Source organism: Lemur catta, chromosome 8 (genome assembly GCF_020740605.2).
Source record: "Lemur catta isolate mLemCat1 chromosome 8, mLemCat1.pri, whole genome shotgun sequence".
NCBI classification, from domain to species: Eukaryota; Metazoa; Chordata; class Mammalia; order Primates; family Lemuridae; genus Lemur; species Lemur catta.
The window spans coordinates 53,928,926-53,952,729 of NC_059135.1; positions in this window are offsets into that span (position 1 = coordinate 53,928,926).

A 23,804-nucleotide genomic window follows, 5' to 3' on the forward strand; every position below is an offset into this window, starting at 1 on the left:
AAGTAAGCTCCAAACTCCCGTACCTCACTCCCCACCAACAGCATGTTGTACCAGTGACACGTTGTGCCCCTCATTTGAGAGTGAGAACTTCTTGCCTGCACATAAACGCCTTGGACTCAACTACATCTTGAGTCCACCTAATCCAAAAACTGTTAGACTTCAAATCCCAAAGGACTCATTCGGTGTCTCAGCAGCCCCAGCAGAGAGACGTGGTCCTGACAGTTCGCACTGAGCAACCACAGCACAGGGAAACAGATTCCAGAGCAGAGCAACGTCGTGGTCATCGCAGAGGCTGTGACTTGCAACAGCCCTCACTGACCTTCTTAAAGGCCTCTAGGCTCCCAGGCCTGGAAGAGGCTACTGGCGGGATAATTAAAGAGCGCCTGCTTTGGCCCATGGTTACCGCAGCCTCGTGGCTTCCCAGCCTCCTGTCCGCCACATCCTTAGGAACCTTGGCAGTTCCGGGCTTCTGGGCCGGAGTAATCAGCTATTGAAATCCGGGAGTTATTTCATTAAACTGGTTTCAAGTCACATGCTGTTATAGGACTGAGGGGAAATTAAACCTGCCGGCCTATTGTCTACGCTGTAAATAACCATATTTTTCTCAGTGAAATTTCTCCAGCTCTTTCTCCTGAGTGGGGCGGGGAAGTAGCTAAAGAATTGGTTTTGCCAGGGAAGTTGAAAATGCCTCTGCTTTCAGAGAGCCCTGTTCCCCAGGGCTCTGCGCTCTTGCAGGCCACATCTTTTTGCAAATTCCCTGCGGTGCCTTTGCATTTCTTCAGTGTATCTGGAGGTCAGGATACAGTAAGAGAGTGTCTCCTGTTTTCAGTTTCTGTCATTACCACTATTAGCTTTCCAGTGGTCAACTGCCAAATAGGTCACTAAGTTTAAGAACGGGGAAAAGGAGAAACACATACACACACAAACACCTTAATTTGGCCCCAGGTTGGTCTGCCCTCTTTCTCTCCTTCTTTGTAAACTTAGACACACATATGTAGAATGGCTGAAATTGACTGTATAGAAGAATGTGTTTTCTCCATGCTAGATGCCTTAAATTCCAGCTAATCCTGTGTAGCTGGACAGGATCTTTGAGCCGGTCAATGCAGATGTTGGGAAAATCCCTCTCCTGGGGAAATTCCTGAGTCCCCTGACAGCCCACGTGCATACAGGAGAGGGCACGCACCCCTTAGGGGCAGTCTTGGCATGTGTTGCTCCCCTGACAGATTCACAGAGTGCAAGGGGTACCACAGAGAGGACTGAAGACCTTTGTCACTCTCCCTCCAGCGCTACCCAGGGTGTGACATCGTGGAGGGAGAAGGCAGAAATGGGACAATCTGGAGTCAGGGGAGTGGGTCTTGAATCCTATCTCCACTGCTTACCCTGTGAGCAACATTAAATATGTGCCTGAACCTCTCTGCACCTCAGTTTACACATCTGTAAAACGGGAATCATAGTAATATTTGCCACACAAAATGGCTAGGGCTTTGTCAATGATGAAGCATTATTACTCCTAGGAGTAGTAACATTAAGGAGACTCTGAGACTCTTCTCAGATTTGTCCCAGTGCTGCTGCCTCCAGTACATTTAAGGGGAAATTTTTGGAAGACAAATTTCATTATCCTTGTCATCACTGTCGCCTTCATTAGTCAAACACCAGCAGGAAGCTTGGCACCAGATGAAATACAAGCATCAAAATGATCCCTGAAAAGCCAGTTGGTCAAGACATTTCAGACATTGAAAATATGTTCCCTCCCCCACTCTGTTCCTCAGCTGCAACACATTCCTTCACTGAGACTCAGACCACAGCATCTCTGGGTAATTTTAACCTCTCCTGCCCACTGCCTCGTGCTATCTGGGTTGCACACTCGGGCAGCCTGGTTCCTGTCTGATGAACCACAAAGAAACCAAAGGAATAGAACTAAAGTCATTGGTTGAAGTCATTTCCAAAAATACACTACTGGGGACGTAGCAAGACGGTATCTGGGTTCTAAACAGGAAATCATAATAATCAGACTAATGTGCATCCAAATTACTTTAGGGAAAACAATTGGCACAAAATCAGATTACAGAAACACCAAGCTCCTCATTAGAGATTGAAAGAGGCTTCCTTTTTCATTACACCTCTTTATTCTGGTAAATTCTCTGCTCATTCTACAATGAATCTTAACTATTTACAATCCCTATATTTGTTCATGAAATAACTCCATCATAAATTATACCTAAACTAAAATACAGCTTTGCCCATGTTAATATATATATATATGTATATTTTTATAAATAAGATATGTATTTCTCATAGTTCTGGGGGCTGGGAAGTCTGAGATCAAGATGCCAGCAGATTTGGTGTCTGGTGAGAGCCTGTTTTCTCACAGATGGTGCCTTCTTCTTTTTTTTTTTTTTTTTTGAGACACAGTCTCGCTCTGTTGCCCGGGCTAGAGTGAGTGCCGTGGCATCAGCCTAGCTCACAGCAGCCTCAAACTCCTGGGCTTAAGCGATCCTCCTGCCTCAGCCTCCCCAGTAGCTGGGACTACAGGCATGAGCCACCATGCCCGGCTAATTTTTTTTTCTATATATATTTTTTTAGTTGGCCAGAAAATTTCTTTCTATTTTTAGTAGAGACGGGGTCTCACTCTTGCTCAGATGGTGCCTTCTGACTCTGTCCTCATGTGGTAGAAGGGGCCGGGGAGCTCCCCAGGGCCTCTATTACAAGGGCACTAATCCCATTCCTGAGGGCTCCACCACTGTGACCTAATTATCTCCCAAGGGCCCCACCTCTTAATGCTATCCCGATCAGAGGAGGTTTCAACATATTACCCATGTTATATTTAACAGAAGCCTTAACATACAGTCTCAAATGAAACATTTAGGCAGCTTCAAAATTACAATAAATTTAAATTGATGCCCGAGGAATAAAATACATATACCTTTTAGCTGACTCAGAAATGGGCTCCCCAAACCCTCCCCATCATGTACCACATAATGACTTTTCAGTCAACAACAGACTGCATATATGATGGTGGTCCTTTAAGATATAATGGAACTGAAAAATTTCTATCACCTAGTGACAGTTTGATAATCCTGACCCTGTGTAGGTTAATCTGTGTGTTTGTGTTTTAGTTTTTAACAAAAATGTTTAAAAAGTAAAAAAAAAAAAATTAATGGAAAAAAGTTTATAGAATAAGGATCTAAAGAAAATATTTTTGCACAGCTGTACATGTTTGTGTTTTAAGCCAAGTGTTATTATGAAAGAGTCAAAAAGTTAAAAAAATTAAAAGTTCGTAAAATAAAAAAGTTACAGTGAGCTATGATTAATTATTAAAGAAAGAAAAAAGATGTTATAAATTTAGTGCAGCCTAAGTGTACAGGGTGCATGAAGTCTGCAGGAGTGTACAGTAATGTCCTAGGCCTTCACCTTCACTCACCACTCACCCACTCACAGCAACTTCCAGTCCTGCAAGCTCCATTTATGGTAAGTGCTCTATACAGGTGTACCGCTTTTTATCTTTTATACCGTATTTTTACTGTACCTATGTTTAGGTTGTGTTTAGATACATAAATACCATTGTGCTACAATTGCCTACAGTATTCAGTACAGTAACATGCTGTCCAGGTTTGTAGCCTGGGAGCAACAGGCTGTACCACGCAGCCCAGGTGTGGAGCAGACTACACCATCTGGGTGTGTGTAAGTGCACTGCATGATGTTCACACAATGAAATCTCCTGACGACGCATTTCTCAGAATGTATCACTGTTCTTAAAGTGACACGTGACTGCATTTCAGTGCTCCATGCCCTAGTTCTCTATGTATATTAATAGCTTTGAGGGGTGTGGAGTCATATAGCATTAACAAGCAATGAAAAGTGGGATCATTTTTCTTGTTTCAGAAAGTGACAACAAGTAAGCCTTCTAGAAAGTGTGGGCCAAATTGGAGGAAAGGAAAGAGGGACAGGGAAAAGAAGGACAGGGAAAGAAAAATAAAACAACCACTTTCTTCATGTCCTCACTCTGGACACGAGCTCAGATTGTCCCGCACGTGCCCTTCATGAAGGTGATGGGGCGTGTCAGAGCTGAGTCTGCGGGAAATTCTCCTTTACGCTGCAGAACTCAGGTGTCTTCAATACAGCATAGTCCATTTTGTTGTTTTTCTTTTTTCTTCGTTTCTTAGTGATGGGCTTGCCTTGTTAATGACTGGCTGGAAATGAGTACATTATCATCGACCACTGACAAAGCAACAGGACATCTTTTGCCCCTGGGCACTCGCTGGTTACCCATCAATCACTCTTTGATGACCTTGAACTAAGATCCATAAATTCAAAAACTGCAATTTAAAATTTTTATAAGCAAACTAATGGAATATCAACTTTTACGAAGCTGATTCTTCAATAATGCACTTGGATCCCTGCCGGTGATGAAGCTCCGTTTGTTGATTTTTCACTAAGCGGAGGAAGGAGGAAACATACTTACTGAGCCACCAGTGTGGTATGTGCCAGGCACTGTGTGCTGCTTTTCATGTGTGATATCAAATCTAAGTTGCCACCAACTAATACACCCGTGACCTCATGTGCCACCAGGAAAGCAAACACACTACCAACTAATTGAAGGATGCCATCCAGAAGTGTCTTCACTATGAAACTAAGAGATTCATTTGCATGGGCCCTTTCAGTGTTCCAGGACGGGGTCCAGCAGTGTGTTCACGTGGCCATAGATTTTTGTAAAATTTGCAAAAATAAGATATTTTAACTGCAATCGGTTAGACCACTGTCTCTTTCCACTCTGACTTCCCCTCTATCACACTTCCCCTTGTGTGGGTGGCACAGGAGTGGCCATGGGCAGTGTGGGGTTCCTGCTAAAGGGGAAGTTGAGCTGGGATGCATTTAGTCTGGGTTTAGTGGGATATGTTTATGCGGTCATGGTCATATCTGTGCAGCTAACTTATCGCTGGTCATGCTGGTGTAGAAATGGCTTCACCGTTTCCACTCTCCACCATGCCAGCTCTCCTGCAGGCAAGACACTCGGGTGCAGGGCTTGAGGTTACATCCAGTATAAACACATCCCCCAGCGCTCACCAGCAGTACATGGCACGGGTGGTAGAAAAGAAACAAGTTTGAAGTATATGGAGCCAGAAGTTAGTCTGTGGAAAATTTTTCCAAATCTTACAGCTCACATAGGAAAGAAACTTCATAGAAGTTTTCCCAAATTTGACAACAAATCCTGAAAGTTTATTAATATATGACATTACCAAAAATAAGTTGAAGCTGGAAAACACTTTTCTAAATTATTAATAGTAAAAAATAAATTTCCGTCAACCACAGAGAATGAAAACTGAATTGTCTATTTAGTCTCTTTATAGAAAATGACATAATAAGTTCATTGTCACACAGAGCACACCCCCTCCCAGAAAAAGTCGGACAAAGAGTTATTACAGAAATGTGTCAGTTAATTTTTTTTAAATATTATGGTGTTTTGGCCAGGCGCAGTGGCTCACGCCTGTAATCCTAGCACTCTGGGAGGCCAAGGCGGGAGGATCGCTCAAGGTAGGAGTTCGAGACCAGCTTGAGCAAGAGCGAGGCCCTGTCTCTACTAAAAATAGAAAGAAATTAGCTGGACAACTAAAAATATATAGAAAAAAAAATTTAGCCGGGCATGGTGGCACATGCCTATAGTCCCAGCTACTCAGGAGGCTGAGGCAGAAAGATTGCTTAAGCCCAGGAGTTTGAGGTTGCTGTGAGCTAGGGTGACACAATGGCACTCTAGCCCGGGCAACAGAGCAAAACTCTGTCTCCAAAAAATAAAAATAAAAATATTATGGTGTTTTTACAGTATTTTATGTCATTCGTGATTTATGTCAGCTTTTTAAAATTTCTAATTAGCTGTGATTTCTTGTCTCAACTAAACAAATATCTATGTTCTTACCTAATTTTGCATTTATTATTTTATATTCTCTTTTTTAAAAAAGTTCCCAAATAATATAAAATTCGGGTCCCATAAAACCTGGAGCCACCCCTGGATGCCATCTCAATTTAAGAGAACTTTTTAATGTAGGAGGCAGAAATACATATCTTAGAATTGATGAAATACATAGTATGTATTTTTTCATTTAATTCCACGGAACAACACTGCGAGGTAGATATTATCATTTTATAGATGAGGGAACTGGGCTCAGGGAGTTGAGAAATGTTCCCAAAGTTAAGCCTTCAGGGTTAATATTGTCATGGTTTCACTGGCAACGTTCAAAACTTAAAGCCACACCATGAGACCCGTGCTGTGCTTAGGTGGAATCAATTTCTTAAGTTTCTCCACCCTGCTGAGTTAGTGAAACGCAGAGCCAGGATTAGAACCCAAGTTTTCACTCTAAACCCTGAAGTCTTACCACAGCCTCTTTGGAAAAGGGCTGCTATTAGCCACTTCCTCCTTGTAGAAATTTATATTTCCTGTTAACCTCCAAAAAGATATTTCAATGTGTGATTTTGCAATTAAATGACTATCTTCTTTCTGTTCAGGAGTTTTAGGAATTTGACAAAGGATCCATCCCCAAACTCTGCTCCCCGTCCCTGACATGCCCCCTAGGCCAGTCAGAGAGGACTTTGACATAGACACCCCTTTGAGTTAAAACACTAAAGTCCCCTTCCTTTCGAAATGCACATGTCTACTTAGAAGAAGAAACTCAATAAGGTAGCTGTTATTCATCATTAAGAACTTAACAAGAAGGTATAATTCAGAAGCGCTAACACCATGGTCACAACAGGTTTTGCTTTGTCGTGGAGATAGGGCACAGATGAGGGTCCCAAGTAGCCAGAGGGCAGCAGAGCTGTGGCCATTTTCACTTAAGTTCTACCTAGCACATTGCAATTATTACAAACTAATTGACTAGGTCCCGGTGCAAAACTCCTCCTGGCCATTAAGCCAGCACCACTAAATCAAGTGTTTCAGGGGACTAGACACAGGAGGCCTACTGCCACTGCTGCAATTGGGACTGTCCATCATCACAGACATCATGTCCCACCACCAGCCTGAGCTTCCTGACTCCCTTCACCATGATTTATGGAGAGAAAGCCAAGGTTTGAGGCAGGGGTTTAATTTGGAGTCCTTGAATGTCCTTGAAATTACATACCAATTTTTTACAGCAGGAAGGCGAGACTTTTTTTAGGGAGACAGATACTAAAGGGATCTATGAGCCGCCCCCACCAAAAAAGGTTAAGAACAACTGTTTTAGGAGAAAGGCACTGAAACAAAATTAGAACAAATCTTAGAAGGGTGCTGATACCAACAACATATTAATAGTCAAATGATATGAGATGGTGCCTGTGTTTGCATGTGATCAAGAAAAAGTTTGTAACTGGTTTATAATGTTTTTAACTTGTCAGATAACCTGTTTAAGAATTTCTGGTCTTTATTAAATCATCAAAATAATTATTTAAGATTTACTTACTTAACATGGCCTATATTATAGAAATAATACTAGAAGATTCATCAGGCTTACATTTTTTAAAGAATTCGATCATTTTATTTTAAATATACAATTGAGCGAGAATCCTATTTTTGGCCCTAAGTCAGACTACTAAATAGAAAATATTGAGCTGCATAGACGTCATCTTACTCCAGTTTCATTTTGACCTTATATTCTGCAGCTATTTGTTTAATACATTTTGCTCCGTGTTTAGAAGTGCATTATTTATTACTTGAACTAAAGCAGATTTGTTTCTGTTAATACAGAAAAGCTCTGCCAACTCAACCAGCTTCCTGACTCAACAAAAGTCATGATATCATTAAGAGTTACTTTAAAAAAAAAACAAAAAGCAACTTTTCCTTAAGAAAGTAGCTTTTCTGTCCAACCTTCATCTTGCTGCCTTGGTCCATCTTCCTTTGCCATGTCAACACTTTCATCTTGTATTTCTGCCTTTTTGGGGCCTCCCCATCTTTGACCACAGAAAAACCTAATTTTGGCACCCAGGTCAGGCCTTTCCAGTTTGTAGCTTCAAGAGAAAAGACTTACACTTAGCTTGAGAGCAACTATACACTGGAATGCCACATCCTTTAATAGGGATGTCTGTTCAGCATTGGTGGCTCATACATCCAAACTTGCTGTATTAGCTACCTCTTGAAACAATTTGTTAAATCTATCGCAAATAAAGGGACAAAGTTTTCAGAAGATAGAAATTTTTTCATTTCCTTAATGTTTGGGTTTGGGGTTCAGTTACTTGGGGCTTGTTTCTTCTCTTTTACTTCTGCAAAAAAGATGAAAGAAAATGATCGAACCTCCCTGTTGCTCTCCAAACCTACTGATCACAGCAGACCACCTAATGATGTGAGAGTAGTTAAGCCCAAAATCCTTGACATCAGTCCCATATTTGGGGAATTTCCCACCTTAGAGGTACTTATCTCCTCTCAGTAGAAGCCAGTAAACTCACTTTCCCTGCTTCCCTTGCAACTAGGCCCCACTCATGTGACCCGAGCTCTGCCAATCAGATGTTCTTACACATAGCTTCATTGGGAAGTGAGCCCACGAGGAAGCCAACTGTGCAGAATCTATTTCCTAGAAAGGGTGGCAGTGATGGGGTGCTGTGGCGTCTGGCCCCAGAGGCAACAGCAGAGCCCCCTTACTGATTCACCCCCAAGGTGTGATGGTTTGAGTCTTGTTCTGGCCTCCAGGCCTGCAAGCCTGGCTCCTGACTCCCTGGCCCTCCTGGAGATTTTAAGAGTGTCTTAACATCCTTTAATAAAGTCTTTGTTCTGCTTACACTCCTTTGAGTGGGTTCTGTTGTTTGTAACTAAGAGTCTAGACAGAGATAAAGCCCACGAAGCCCTGCATGGTCTCCAGCCAGCCTGCTTCTCCTGTTGCACCTGGCAAAACTCTCCCTTCTCACTGGGCCTTGGTCTTCCTCCTCGGTCAATTCACACGTGCTGTTCCCGAGCTGGGAATGCTCTGTCCCTGCTCTAACCGTGGCTCCTTCCTAGACTCAAACACAGCTCAGAATGGATTAAGTCCCCCTCATATATACCTGCCCGGCATCCTATGTTTACCCTACACAGTACTCATCACAATTGAGATTAAAGACTTAGTTGGGTAATTGATGTTTTTGTCCCCAAAGAGACTATGATAATTATAATAATAACAAACATTCACTGAGTTCTTTCCAAATGCTAGAAAGACTTCTAAGCATGGATTATCTCATTTAATCTTCACTACAACGCTGAGGATGGTGTTATTATAAACCCCATTTTACAGATGGGGAATTCGAGGCTCAGAGAAATTAAGTAACAAATCCTAAATCACACAAAAAATTATGTGCTGGAGGCAAGATTTGAACCCAGGAAATGTGACACCAAATCACATTCTTAATCCTATCTGTGATCTCTACAGTGGGTGTCTGCATCCCAGAAGTTGTACAAGATAAGCCACTCAAGGAGGGGGAAGAAAATGCTAGAAATTCTATATATGTATTTACATTTTTATCTCATCCAGATTAATTTATTTTGTATGTCCATTTTATAACATACATAAATCATTCCATTTGATGTGTATAACACAGCAATATATTACATAATTTATAAATAAACAAAAACAGGGTAGGTAGGCTCGGGTTTTTCCCATAGGAATGTGCAATGACTGAAGTTTGGTGACTGCTGCTCTCAACTACAAGCTCTGTGACAGCAGGACTATCGTTCACCCCAGCAGCTGCCACACGGCCTGACACACAGCAAGCACCCAGTAAACCTGAGTCGACTGAAAGTGTCCCTCCTGGCAGTGACAACGCCAGCACTGAGTAAGAGAAAGAGTGCTCCAATGTCCTGTTTGTAAGTTCAGGTTCCCAATATTTTTGTGCCTGTGAAGACTTTGTTCCTTGCTCCTTCCCACATTCTGAATTTGAAATGAGATGTTTTCATCCACGCTTGTAGCTCGCCCACGCCCGGCAACTGTGGGGGCAGCTTGTGGTTTCTTGGGTTCTTCTGTGCTGACCTGCTGTCACCGGCAGTGACGTGCGAGTGGAGGTCAGTGGTGCAAGGTGCATCTCAGGGACATGCAAAGTCACTTGGGGAAACGGCCCACCTGCCCCACCCCAACTTTCCCCTCTTTCTGCCTCTGCTGACCTCTCAGTCAAACTAATTTGACTCCTCCTTTCTCTGCAGATACAAAGACTCATGAAGGCTGGGGTGACATGACTGAGCTGTAGAAAAGGGAAAGAGACAGAAGGACTTTTATCAAAGAGTGAAAGGGACAGACAGTTTGCAAAAGTGGCCCATCTTCCTTCTCTGACAAAGAGGGTGGTGAAAATGCAACATCATTGAACAAATTCTTGCTAAGTCAAAAATGAATTAAAATCCCATCTAATGTGGGTAAAGAGATGCAACCGGCCAACCATGCGGGTGTGCGTCTCCCGGAGGGCCCTGGAAAGCGCTGCTATGGACAAAGGCTCGTACCCCCAACATGTAGTTCTTCAGTCGTTCTTAGAATTCGCATCAGCCGAGTTGTTTTTAGACAGGTTTGTGGGTTGTTTCTTCTTTCAAAGTCTATGAAATGGGAGGCTGGGTGAGGTGCAGGGGCGTTGCCAAGCAGCCTGCAGAAACATCACAACTAACCGCCAAGGAACATCCGGGGTTGGAGGTCTCCAGGTGGGGCAGCTGTGGTCCCTTGCAGGGCAGCCCCACAGGGTCAGCCTGACCTATGGAAATCATTCTTGGAGCTCAGGGCGACCTGCAGGCCAGGCTCCCACTGGCAGGCTTGCCACGGTCTTGCTGCCTAGACCTCTGCCACCTTAAACAATGCCCATGTGGGTGGCGCGGGGGGTGCAACAGCAAACAGCCTCAGTCCATTGTGCTGCATTCTCTAGACAGGAAGCCGCAATTAACTGCTGCAGAGCAGCTGGGTGTTGATAAAGGCCCCTCCTGCAGCTGCACCCCTCTTGTGCGTTCAAAAACAAATGAACTGCTCCTTCCAAGTCTCCCCGTGAGGACACAGCCCCCTCCACAGTGCCGCCTGCCACACTCTATGGAGACATGTTTCCCATTTATTTAAAACACATGAAATTTGATGGAAACCTTCAATAACTTCTTAAAATTTTACTTTTAACTGACTAATAATAATTGTACATATTGGTGAGGTACAATGTAATTATGATGTATGTAAACACTATGGAATGATTAAATCATGCTGACCAACGTATCTGTCACCTCATATACTTAGTATTTTTTTTGTGGTAGGTATGTTTAAAATCTGCTCTCTTAGCAATTGAAAAATATAACACATTACTATTAACTATAGTTACCATGCTCAATACAATTTAAAGATATTTTAGGCAGGGCACAGTGGCTCATACCTATAATCCTAGTACTCTGGGAGGCATATGGCGGGAGGATCACTTGAGCTCAGGAGTCCGAGACCAGCCTCAGAACAGCGAGACCCCGTTTCTACTAAAAATAGAAAAAATTAGCCAGGCAACTGAAAATAGGAAAAAAAAATTAGCCGGGCATGGTAGCGTGCACCTGTAGTCCCAGCTACTCAGGAGGCTGAGGCAGGAGAATTGCTCGAGCCCAGGAGTTTGAGGTTGCTGTGAGCTAGCGCCATGGCACTCTAGCCCGGGAAACAAAGTGTGACTTTGTCTCAAACAAACAAATAAAAAAAAGATATTTTAAAGATATCTTGAAAAATATTTCATAAGATACATTTTAAAGATAGTTTCTCTATAAACATATCTTCAATATGCATAATCATTGCTATGGTCTGCCTGTTCCCCACAATTCCTGTGTTGAAACTTAATCCCCTCCATGATAGTATCGAGAAGGAGGGCCTTTGGGGAAGTGATTAAGTCATGAGAGCTCATAAATGGATTAGTGCCTTAGGAAAGGGCTGGAGGGAACTAAGTTAGGCCTCTTTGCTCTTCCACTCTTCTGTCACGTGAGGACTCAGCAAGAAGGCCCTCACCAGACACCCAGCCTGCCAGCCTTGATCTTGAATTTCCCAGGCTACAGAACTATGAGAAATAGATTTCTATTCTTTATGAATTATCCAGCCTCGGGCATTTTGTTACAGCAGCACAAATGAACTAAGACCATCATCAATTCAGCAATCTTTTAGTTGCTGCTTGCTTTGTACCAGGTACTGGGCCAATTTATAAAATTTACAAATGGGTACGCTGTGAAGTTTGAACTAAAATATTAGCTGTCTAATCTTGACATTAAATAAATCAATTATTTAACATCTAAATTGAGAGTAGGAAAATATCTATTCCCATTGTTGTCTAGCTTGTGATTCTCAGTCAAGTGTATTCACCTGAATCATCTTGGGAGCTTTTAGAAGAGCAGATGCCACGGTAGCATGCCAGATCCACAGAATCAGAATTTCTGAGAATGGGCCCCTGGAGTGTATCCTTTGGAAATACTCTCAGGTCACTCTGAACTTTTCCTCTTGTTCAGAGCCACTGATCTTGATGATCTTAACAGCTGAACAGCTAAGATCCATAGTACCGAGTTGTTAGTAGCTGTCTAAAAACCACATTTCTTTATCATTTTTGATTGCCATTGAATGTGGCCACATTTATCGGCCAGGGCCTGTGTGGAGGGTGTGAGGGAACTTTCAGCTAAAGGGGGACCCAAAGCATGACAGAGATCATTACCAAGTTGTCCAGGGCAAAAAAGGACAAGGATCCCAGGCAGGACCTGAGGGAGGCAAGACAAGGAGACTACCTCAAATAGTTAAGTAGATGGCCCAGAAATAAAATCCATCCCAGACATCCAGAGAGTGGCATGCGAACTGCAGACTGTGTCCAAACCTTACTCACTGGAAAGAGGGTCTACATTCCTCCACTGGTCCGAGCACCAGCCGGGCAGACCCCACCAATGGCCTGACAGTGGATTGGTAGGCAAAGCAGGGGCCAACATTCCCCACATGACAAAATTAGGCAAAAACACTTAGGAGAATGCTATCAGTGTCAGGGAACCCATTTATAGGAAGAATTTCATTTTCATGGAGAAAAGTGTGAATAATATTGAATGTTTACAAAGCGTAGTAAGCACACCCCAAGGGCCATTCAGACTATAACGCTAGGCTAGCTAAAGGGAAGCCAGTTTGCTTCCAGTGTGCTTTCGGTTTGTTCTGTCTTAAAAGCTGAGAATTAACCTGCTGCTTGCTTACACAGCCACCAGGCACGAGATTAGAAAACAACCTTGAAGAATAATAGATCAAGAGTCCGGAACAGGCCAACCACAGACTGCTGATGACTATATCCCCCAGACAACCTGCCATTTGCTGATAACCATCTAGCAGGTCACGATGACTTACACAGAGCTTGCTTTCTGCCACCAACCCCCTTTAAGCTGCTCACTAAGCAGAGGAGACGAGATGGTCTTTGAGACAATAGCCTGCCATCTCCTCAGGCTTCTGGCACTTGGATAAACTGCCTTTTCCTCACCAATGCTCACCTCTTGTGTTCGGTTCTCATGTTTGGTGCTCGGGTGGCGGGCAGCCGAACCTGTGTTCAGCAACAGCTTTTACCACGGGCACTGTTCTCCGTGCTTTAAAGGAATGAAGCCAACACTACTATTACAGACCTAGTATTATTAGAAGCCTGCAGATGGGGGGAGCTGGGCCCTTAATTAAAGCAGCTTAAAAAAGATTTAAAAATCTTGTTTTCATCAATAAGTCCCTCGTGTTTCTGCTCTGGTGGCACCCGTCTCACCTTCACTAAGTGGACTTTTGCGCATTCGGGCCACGCCGTAGGCCAGCACTAGACATGCTAAAATTAACAAAGGAGAAGCATCCCCAGTAAGCATGATCAGGGTAGTGACTGTTAGCAAAGGACCCTAAAGCAATGCTGATCAATAAAAATATAATGTAAGCCACAAATGTAAGCCACAGAGGTCATTTTTACATTTTCTAGTGGCCACGTTAAAATAAGTAAGAGAGGAAATTAATCTTAATATATTTTATTTAACCTGATGTACCTAAAACATTATTGTTTTAACATATCCATGTGAAAAAATTATTGATGAGACATTTTGGTTTTTTTCGCATTAAGTCTTTGAAATCCAGTGTGTATTAATATTTTATTCTTCCAGCACATCTCAATTTGGAGTGCTCAATAGCTTCATGTGGCCGGTGGCTTCTGTAATAGACAGCGCAACTCCAGAGGAAGGGGAAGATTAGCCACAGGGTAGAGGTCAAGGAGGAAAATCATCTCTCAGAGCTAACTTTGGAGGCTATAAGCTTTCTCCTTCTTCTTTTTTTAAATAAAAGCCACTTTTCCTTGTGGAATGTCTTCTCTTTCAACCTGCACAATTATTTGGGATAATTCCTTTTATATTCTAGTAGTCTCTAAATACAGAAACTTTTTTTTAAAATTGGCTAATTTTGGTCCCATCAGGATTCAAAGACGTCCTTGTCTGAGTCTTCTGGAATTTGGTGACTAAGAGCCTATCAATCTCTTTTGGGCCCTTAGGGTAACTGATTTGCTCCATAGCCTCCAATGAGTCCATTGATCTGTTCCATGAAGAGGCCCAACCTTTCAAGAATCCAAAATTATAAACCGAAACTCCTTGGCCCCTTTAGTTGCCGTGTTTGTCTTTCTCTGCAATTTTTCTCAGTCTCTCCTGACATACAAAGAGCAGGGCCGCACTCCGGAGTCCCACTGCAGATGGCGCACGAGTTAGTGCAGAGATTATGCTTGGGGTCTGTAGCTATTTGAATCATGCCTACTTTTTCTCACACCCCCCTTCCTTTTTTCTCAATTGTTGTTACACCTAGGTAAGGACATTACATTTGAAAAAGTTCCCGGAATCCTTCTCCATTGGCCTTTTTAATTAAAACAAACAAAAACAAACAAAAAAAACCTCTTTGAGAAGGCAGAGCAGAATTCCAAAACCTCAAGCTTCAACAAGGAGTGGCCAGTCTGACAGTTAATCCCATGTACAAACTTGTCTAATATTTTTTAAATTCTGAAACATCATTTGGGTGACTAATATCCCCTGGAATAGGTCAGACACTTCGTTTCTTCCAACTCCACCCAAATTCTCAAGTACGTCTCAAAAACATGCCATAGGGAAGCCTGTGTTGATGGTTTTTAATGTACCAGAACTGTCAAAGCTGAAGCCAGGTGATCCACAGAATACTTCTGTCCTATCGCGCTGGCCGGCCTGGACGTAGAGGCCTTGGGAAGACCACAGGTGTGGGGCTCGGTGTTTTGCTCACGGGCAGTCCCGGTCCATGGCGGGAGAAGCAAGCCCCACCCTCTAGTGAATGTCTCAGCCAGGCAGGAACGTAACTGTCAGGCTGTTGAGAGGGACTCTAAAAGCAAAGGAAGTGGGCATAAATGACAAGAGACAGAAACAAGAGTGAGTGAGGAAGGCTTAGTTGGCAGGGGAGATAAGAAACTATCTCCATGGAGCGTTCAGGATTTACACTATAAAAAATATGGAAAACAGGCCTAGAGCCCCCATTCGAGATGCCATTTCTCTTATTGCTTGTACAGTCACCCCTCAATATCAGGTTGGTTCCAGGACCCCTCCAGATACCAAAACCCAAGGATGCTCAAGTTCCTGATATAAAATGGCATAGTACTGGCATGTAACCTACCTACGCACACCCTCCCACATACTTTAAATCATCTCTAGATTACTTACGATACCTAATACAATGTAAATGCTAGGTAAATCGTTGTTATACTGCATTGTTTGGGGAATAACGAATGACAAGATTAAAATGTGTGTACATGTTCAGTACAGATGCAGTTCTATTTTCGAATATTTTTGATCCTCAGTTGGTTGAATGCACAGATGTAGAACCTGAGGACACAGAGGGCTTGCTGTTCCAACCTCAGCTCCCTGCAGGGCTGCCCTTTCTTGTCGAAGCTTTTACAGTGCTACGTGTGGAAAAGCCTGAGACAAGCTGGGGAAGAGGACCGGGCAATCGGTTATTCCTCACCAGGTTTCTTCTCTTAAACAATGCCCGGGGCCACCAGGGATCAGCAATTTGACATATCTTCCTGCTCTCAGCACCTGTACTTCCTTCGCATCCCACCCCAACACAGGGCTCAAGAATTTAATTATAGGGAAGGTGAAGATTTTGCATCTGTCTGGAAAGCAAGTCTGGCGGATTTCTTCCCTGCTCCTTTTAAATCCTGGGATTTTTCATCATTAGCCATCAAATGAATTCTTAAGGAGTTTTTTACTAATCCCTGTCTAGGTGGTTCTAGACACATACACTTAATCACAGTAAAGATTCAGGTTGAAGTAAGCAGTAGGCAGTACCTTATTGACAGCAGAAATTCTGAAATCTTTTGTTCAAAGAGGAGGACGTTTCCTGGGGCTTTTTAGGTGATAGAGTTCTCTGTGTGACGATGGGGCTGGCGTCACTTGTGGTGCCTGTGGCTGCCCCATCCTTAAACCGCCATGTGAGGAGTGACCCTTCTGCTCCATGTGACTCAAAACTCAGGGGATTATTTCAGTAGCTTGGAAGTCTCAGAGCCTATCACCCAAGGGGGGCTGCATAGGTGGGGCGGTGGCATAAGAAGACAGATCCCTGTTGTCACAAACCCTAGAGGCTCTATTTTCTGGTCAAGAAGTCCTTCTGTCTTTTACCTGTGTGATGGTTGCACGACATTGAGACTGGGCTAAATATCGTGAAATTTCGTGCCCTGTTAAAAGCTTCCCATAGTTAATCCACCACCAATTTCCCCCAATCAAGCCTATAAAGGAAATATTTGATTAGGTAGGCCAATGCCAGACAACTACCATGTACCTTGACCTTGCTTGGTATTAGTCATCAAAAGGTTGCTGTCTCTATACAAACCCACAAAGGAGGTGGAAAACAGTTACACAGAGAGGTTCTTCAAGCCAGGGAACAACTGCAAGATTCAGGCCACCCTGGGAATTGTCCTTCACTGAACCACAGAGTGGTTCAAGGGTCCCTGCCTTTCATCGCATGGCTCTTTTGTTAAATGTAGAGATGGATATGCTGGTGTATGCATAAATGTTTTTCAGGACAGAAACAAAAACCTTTTGATAGTGTCACCTTGGGGAAAGGGATGGGAGCAAGGGAGCTTCATCTGTTATTTTATACTTTTTTAAACCATGTGAATTTTCTAATCATGCACTAATATGACTTTTATAATATATATTTCTATATTTATATTTGTATATAGATATATATGATACATACATATATAAACATAAAAAGTGCCAGCTGGGTCGCTTGACTCTCTTAACTGGGTCTCATGAATTTAACATTATAAAACAGTCAGTTGAGTCCGAATAGAGAGGCATTCTGCAAAGCAACTCACTTGGACACTCCAAAATGTCAGTGACTAGCTAGGCGAGGTAGCCAATGCTTGTAGTTCCAGCTACTGGGGAAGCTGAAGAGGGAGGATCGTTGAGCAATTGAGAGTCTGAGACCAGCCTGGGCAACAACGTGCTAAGATCCCATCTAGTGACATAAAGAATGAAAAGGAATGTTGTGGAATGTTCCAGATTAAAGGAAGCTAAACAGACCTAATAATAACTGCAATGCATGAGTCTTCATTGGATCTTGGATCAGAAAATTTTTAAAAATTCTATAAAGAATATTATTGGGACAGTTAGGAAATTTCAATATGAACTGTATGTGGGATAATGGTATTCTATCAATGATCAATGTTAAAATTACTGGATGTGATAATTTTAAGAGATGATAGGAAACTGACTTTGCTTTTAGGAGCTATATGCTGAAGGGGTGACGTTTTAGCATATCTACAACTAACTCTGGTGTATAAGTGAGTGTGGGGGGCAGAGGGAGAGAGAGTTAAAGCAAATGTGCACTTCTTTGAATTTTTTCCCAATAACTGTCCTTAAAAGGTGAAGAGAAAGGAAATTCTGACTTTTATTATACTAAGTACAGCAATAAAGAGCAGAAGCAGTTATGTGAAGTTTCAATTCTGAGCCACCGAGCAGAATTTTCAGTATAGCTTCCCTTATCCTTAATTTAATTACAAACCCGACATTCCCAACAGACAGGGATTTATTTGCTCTTCCCGCCGTCTCCCCATAGCCAGCCCAGGGAAGCTGCCAGCTGCATCACCCTCTCCCAGCCAATCTGTGCCGGACAAAAGTAAGTCAGTCACTGGGAGATACAGCATTTTCCAATAGAGTTATATTTTATAAGGTCTTTCGGATTCCTATTCCTCCCACCCGATTTTCCTTCACTTTTTTACACAAACACACATACTTTTTGCTACACTGAATTCTGATGTTTCAGAAAGTTGATTTGATTTAAAGTAAATCCATACCCTTGCAATAGTTTATCTCATTATAACATACTTCTCTGGCTCACAGAACAAGGAGTTAGAAACTTTGGTTCCCAAGTCAACAGACCTGGCTTTGAATCCCAGTTCTGCCATTTATGTATTGTGTTCATTTGATCAATTTCTTAACCTCTGTAAGCCTCAGTTTCTTCATCTCTAAAAAGAGGTAATACTAGTCACACTCACTCCATAGGCTGTTTAAGAGTGAATAAGATTGTGCACACATAGTGCCCACTATATAGAAAGTGCTTCCAGTATGAGAATGCCATTACTTTTTTTTAAATCTTGTTTTGAAGGGATCTGACTTTAATGTATGAAAATCAAAGATCATTTTAAGAAGTCACCTTAATTGTAGAAAAAGGATTATTTAGTGAGGGATTTAATTTTTCTTGAATGATTCACTATGAGCCAAAAATCATTGAAAAATGATACTTTTAAAGGGCAAACTTATTACACAATGACACTTCCAAGGTTTATTATTCCTAGTATTTAACTACTTATCTTTTCAATTTTCACACAAAGCTAATCATTAATATTATCGTATTCTAGAAGTAATTATTTTAAAAGCTTTTGCTGTAATAGCTGAAGCCTCTCTGGCTATTCCTGGTACCAGAGAAAGTAAAAGTGTTTATTTTTTTAGGACTGACATGAAAGAGATTGATTCTTGATGCCAAGAAATCACTTAGCATTCATGTGACTTCAGCTTCACAGCATCTTGGAATATGTTTATCCTTAATCAAAATTCTTCCTAGAGGCAAAAAGCCAACACTTTCACCTCTCTCCTACCTTCCCTCAGAAAACCCGGAGAGAGGTTGGAGACAAGGTCATGACCGAATGAATGCTCACCAGCCACGCAGTCCAACATTTTGGAATGTCATCAGCTGCCCACCCAGGAGCTGGTACCACTTGCCTGATGGATAATATGACACTCAGATTGCCAGCAGAGAAACTGAGGTGAAGAAGAGAAATGAGTGTTTTCAAGCTTGGGCTCCACAGTCCATCATTCAACATATGAAATGTCAGTAAACTGTTAAGACTATTAAGTATGAAATGTCCAATTTCCTTAAGTACTAAGTTTGACAGTTAATATCTGTGACATTTCACTTTGACACTTCTTGTTTTATTTTTATTATAAAGGTACATTCTCATTCTTCCAAACGTATGTTTTGAGTCGTGATTATCTTTCAAATTTTTTAGAACAATTTTTGTACAACCATAGATAAGTCAAAAAAATTCATATTATTTCCAAATTTGAATTCCATCAGAAAACCAAAACAACACAAACAACTCAAAATATCAACAAAATGTTTGGAAAGGATGTGGCTAATGAACACATAGTACGGCAATGGTTTAAAAAATTCTGCTGTGGTAATTTTAATCTTAAGAATGAGCCATGTGGATGACCTGAGACCAACGTGGATAATGATAAACTAAAAACTGTAGTGGAAGTAAATTCATCTCAACCTACACATAAATTAACAGCAAGGTTTGACATTAGTATTCCAACAATATTGGACCATTTAAAACAAACTGACCAGGTAAAGAAGCTGGATAGATGGATACTACATAAATTAAACAAATGTCAAAAGAAAAATTATTTCTATGACTTGCCTTTCTTTGCTGTCAGGACATAAAGGCGAACCATTTCTATAGTGTGCTGTTATGTGTGATAAAAAAAATAGATTCTTTTTGACAATCACAAGTGTTCAGCACAATGACTGTGACTGCATAAAGATGAAGTGCTGAAACACAGCCCAAAACCAAATATTCATTGAAAAAAGCTAATCCTGTCTGTTTGGTGGTCCAGCGCTGGTATTATCCACTACAGCTTCATGAAACCTGGTCAGTCCATTACAGAGGATGTCTATTACAACCAATTGGATGAAATGATGAGAATGCTTGTGATTAAGCAGCCGAGATTGGTCAACAGAGACAAGCCAATCCTCTTGCAAGACAACGCTCAACCACATGTTGCACAAACAATGCTGCTCAAACTACAGAATTTGGACTTGGAAACTCTCTGTCATCCACTGTATTCACCAGACCTTGCACCAAACTGACTACTACTTCTTCCAGGCTTTGGACCACTTCTTACAAGAAAAAATATTCAATTCTCAGCAAGCTGTGGAAAACACCTTTAACGATTTCATCACCACTCGCTCTCTAGGCTTCTCTGCTGCTGGCATAAACAAGCTACTGTTAAGATGACAAAACTGTGTAGATAGTTTAGACACATACTTTGATTAATTGTACTGCTTCTTGTTTGAGATATAATAAACTAAACTTTTGATTCGAAATCAGATATTTCATATTTAATGACTTATTATCTACCTACTTTTATCTCCTGATCCTCAACCTAATGATCTTGCCACCAGAGCTTGACTCAACTGGCCCAATAATTTCTGCCACCTTCATGCCAATAGCCAGTCATAGAGTGATCAAAAATTATCTTAGTGATCATCTCACCCTGTGGCCCTAAACCTTGGCTACACTTTAGAATCACCTAGAGAGCTTCTAACCTTTATCAATGCCTAGGTCTCATCCCAGAGCAATTAAATCAGAACCATATGGGTAGCGTTCAGACACCTCTATTTTATATTAATAAAAGCTCTTCAGTGATTCTAATTTATAGCCAGAGTTGAGAACCAACAATTTAGCTTTTAGGATGGCAAATAGGTGTCTTTTCAGATGCTAACTCCAATTAATCGGTAGCAGTAAGAGAAGACTGTCTGAGAAGTGTCATGGGCTGTCCCCTGGGCTGCAGGGAGCCAGCGCTGTGAGCAGGGAGCAGTGTCTTCCTTAGGCAGGCAGGGGAGGGGTGGCTCACAAGCTACAGGGCAGCCACCAATCCTGATCTAGTCCACCTCCTTCATTTTAAAGACAAGGAACCCAAGCCCAGGGAGTTTATGTGATTTACCATGGTAACCAAACAAGCTAATGGCAGAGCCAAGTCTAAACTCAGGTCTCAAAACCTCTCGATCAGTCCTGCATTTGGTCATATAACTGAGTGGCTCCCCACCTGATTCACAACCCCCAGGAAGGTGTGAGACCAGCCCTGTGATTAACCTGACTGTGCCACCATGCACCAGCCATTTCAGAGGCCTATACCCAGTGTCACGTTGTCACGGTGTGGAGAGGCCCCTGACACAGGCACCGCCCACTGCAGCCAAATGGGCACCAGGCACTTCCAGTACCAACTGCTCTCCCCAGCTGCTGCCATTCAGGTTGTCCTTAAAGAGAGCCAGAGATACATAGAGAGATTCTGCTGGGCCTGGAGTTGGAAGCTAAGGCCCCAGCTTCCGTTCATTACTAAGCCACGGGCGAAGCCACTCAGGAATGTGCCTGGCAGTGGGTCCCCGGCTGCCTCCTGCCGTGCCCCAGGCACGTTGCTTTGGCACCCAAATCACTGCCTGTCCTAGAAGCCTGTGGGGGTGACTAACGTGTGTGTGTTTGTGTGTGTTTGTGTGTGACTCAGAGTCTGTCATAAAGGCCCCATGAGTCACCTACTTCCTGACGAACACTCTACGGGGACAGCTTCAGGATGCACAAAAGCACAGGAAAAGGCCTGCTGGCCCAGAGTGGGTTATGTGTTTTCAGGAAACTGGTTACTTTTAATATAAATATATTCACACACACACACTCACATACACACAGCACTCGAGCTAAACATCAACAAGTTTAGTGTCTCCTCATTGAGACAATGCTCTATTCATAATGGTTTTTTATTTTTTTTATCATGGCAAAATATATGTAATGTACAAGTTACCATTTTAGCCATTTTTAAGTGTACAGTTCAGTGACATTAAGTACATTCACATTGTTGTGCAAACATCGTCACCGTCCATCTCCGGAACTTTTTCATCATCCCAAACTGAAGCTCCATGCTCATTAAACTCAACTCCCCACACCCCTCTCCCCTCAGCTCCTGGTAACCACTATTCTGTATTCTGTTTCTTTCAATTTGACTCGCTATCTGTCTATAATGTTTTATTTCATTAATCATTTGTGTTTTCACTTTATTGCTATAGCTTCTTTTAAGGAAAAAAATGGATAATGGCTTCTTGGCATATATTTCTTTCAGAATCCCTTAAATATAAATGGAAAGAACTCTAGGAGTTTTTATTCCCACTGGGTAGCTACAGATGCCAAAGCAGAGATGACCAGGAGTTGCTCCAACGAAAAAGAAAAGAAGAACATGCTAGCAGAGTTGGCGAGCTTCAGGAGCCTGTTCCTTTAAAAACATGTGGCCTTTTTGGAGAACCATCATACCTCTGACAGTTTTTTATTTCTGATTTTTGATCTCTTTGAAACAGGCCTCAACCATGTGTTTTCTAACCCTAAGTTGCTGACCAGTGAGAGGAGACACTCTCTGCCAAGCTGGAACAGCCCCCGACACTGACAGGGAGACCAGCAACGGGCACTTTGTCCAGGCCCAGAAGCACCCTCAGAGCCTCGCCTAATGACTCATTTCCACACCTTGCTGATCTCCACCCACAGAACAATATGCACAAGCATTTCAAACAGCTCACACCGAATGCCCTCGCTGACATCCAAAAACATCTACAAGGGAAATTGATGGTTCCTTCCAAAGGTTTTTATTTATACAAATGCAAAAACTCCTCTTTATACCTTCCCAGATTTGTAGTTAGTTTTTGCTGTTAGTTTTTTTGTTTTTTTTTTTAACTCCTGCTGCTTGTAGTGAATAAGGGGGTATAATACAAAAATAAAACTGCTTTAGTAATGCAGGAGAATAACAGTTTGGTGGCAAATTGTGGACTATGGTAAGTGAGTACAGGCATAGAGTCAGGAGACACAGTATGGCCTGTGACCCTGAAATGCAAATATGATCAAGTCTCATGAACGCCTCCCCTAAGCATCCCTGTCCATAAATCCTTGAATGGCTTCTATTGGTCTTAGGACAGAGGCCAGATTTTTAATGGGGCCTACAGGGCTTGTCTGTCCTTCCCTGGTGCCTCTGCAGCCTCAGTTTGCAGCCACCTCCCCTTGTCCATAGTCACATCCCCTTTTTCTTTCAGTTCTGTGACTGTATCACATTCCCGCCACTCTGGGACCGTTATGCGTGCTGTTCCTCCTGCATAGAATGCTGTTCCCACTCAGCCCTTCATCTAGTCTAACCCCCAGCATTCTTCAGCCCCAACACAAATGTCACCTGCTCGGGACAACAGTCCCTGGACTCCCCATCTCCCTGTCATTCTCCTCTAGCCTCATCCCTCCACTTTTCCTCATGTGCTAAATGAGGCTAACACCTCCCCTGTCACATTCCAGATTTCCCACAAATATTAAGTGAGATATTCTATGGGATGGCAGATACAGAACCAATGTCTATTCCAACTTTCTAGTGTACCTTCCTGTGCTGCAGAGACTGGAAAGCTAAAACCTACAGTTTCCGGGCTCCCTTGTAACTATTTTTCCAGATGTGATTTGGGTTCTACCAATCAGAGGTCCTTGAACAGGGCTTGAATGTAGAAAGCTGAGAAGGGAAGGGGCAGGCACGAGGTATGCAGTCTGCTAGTGCAGGT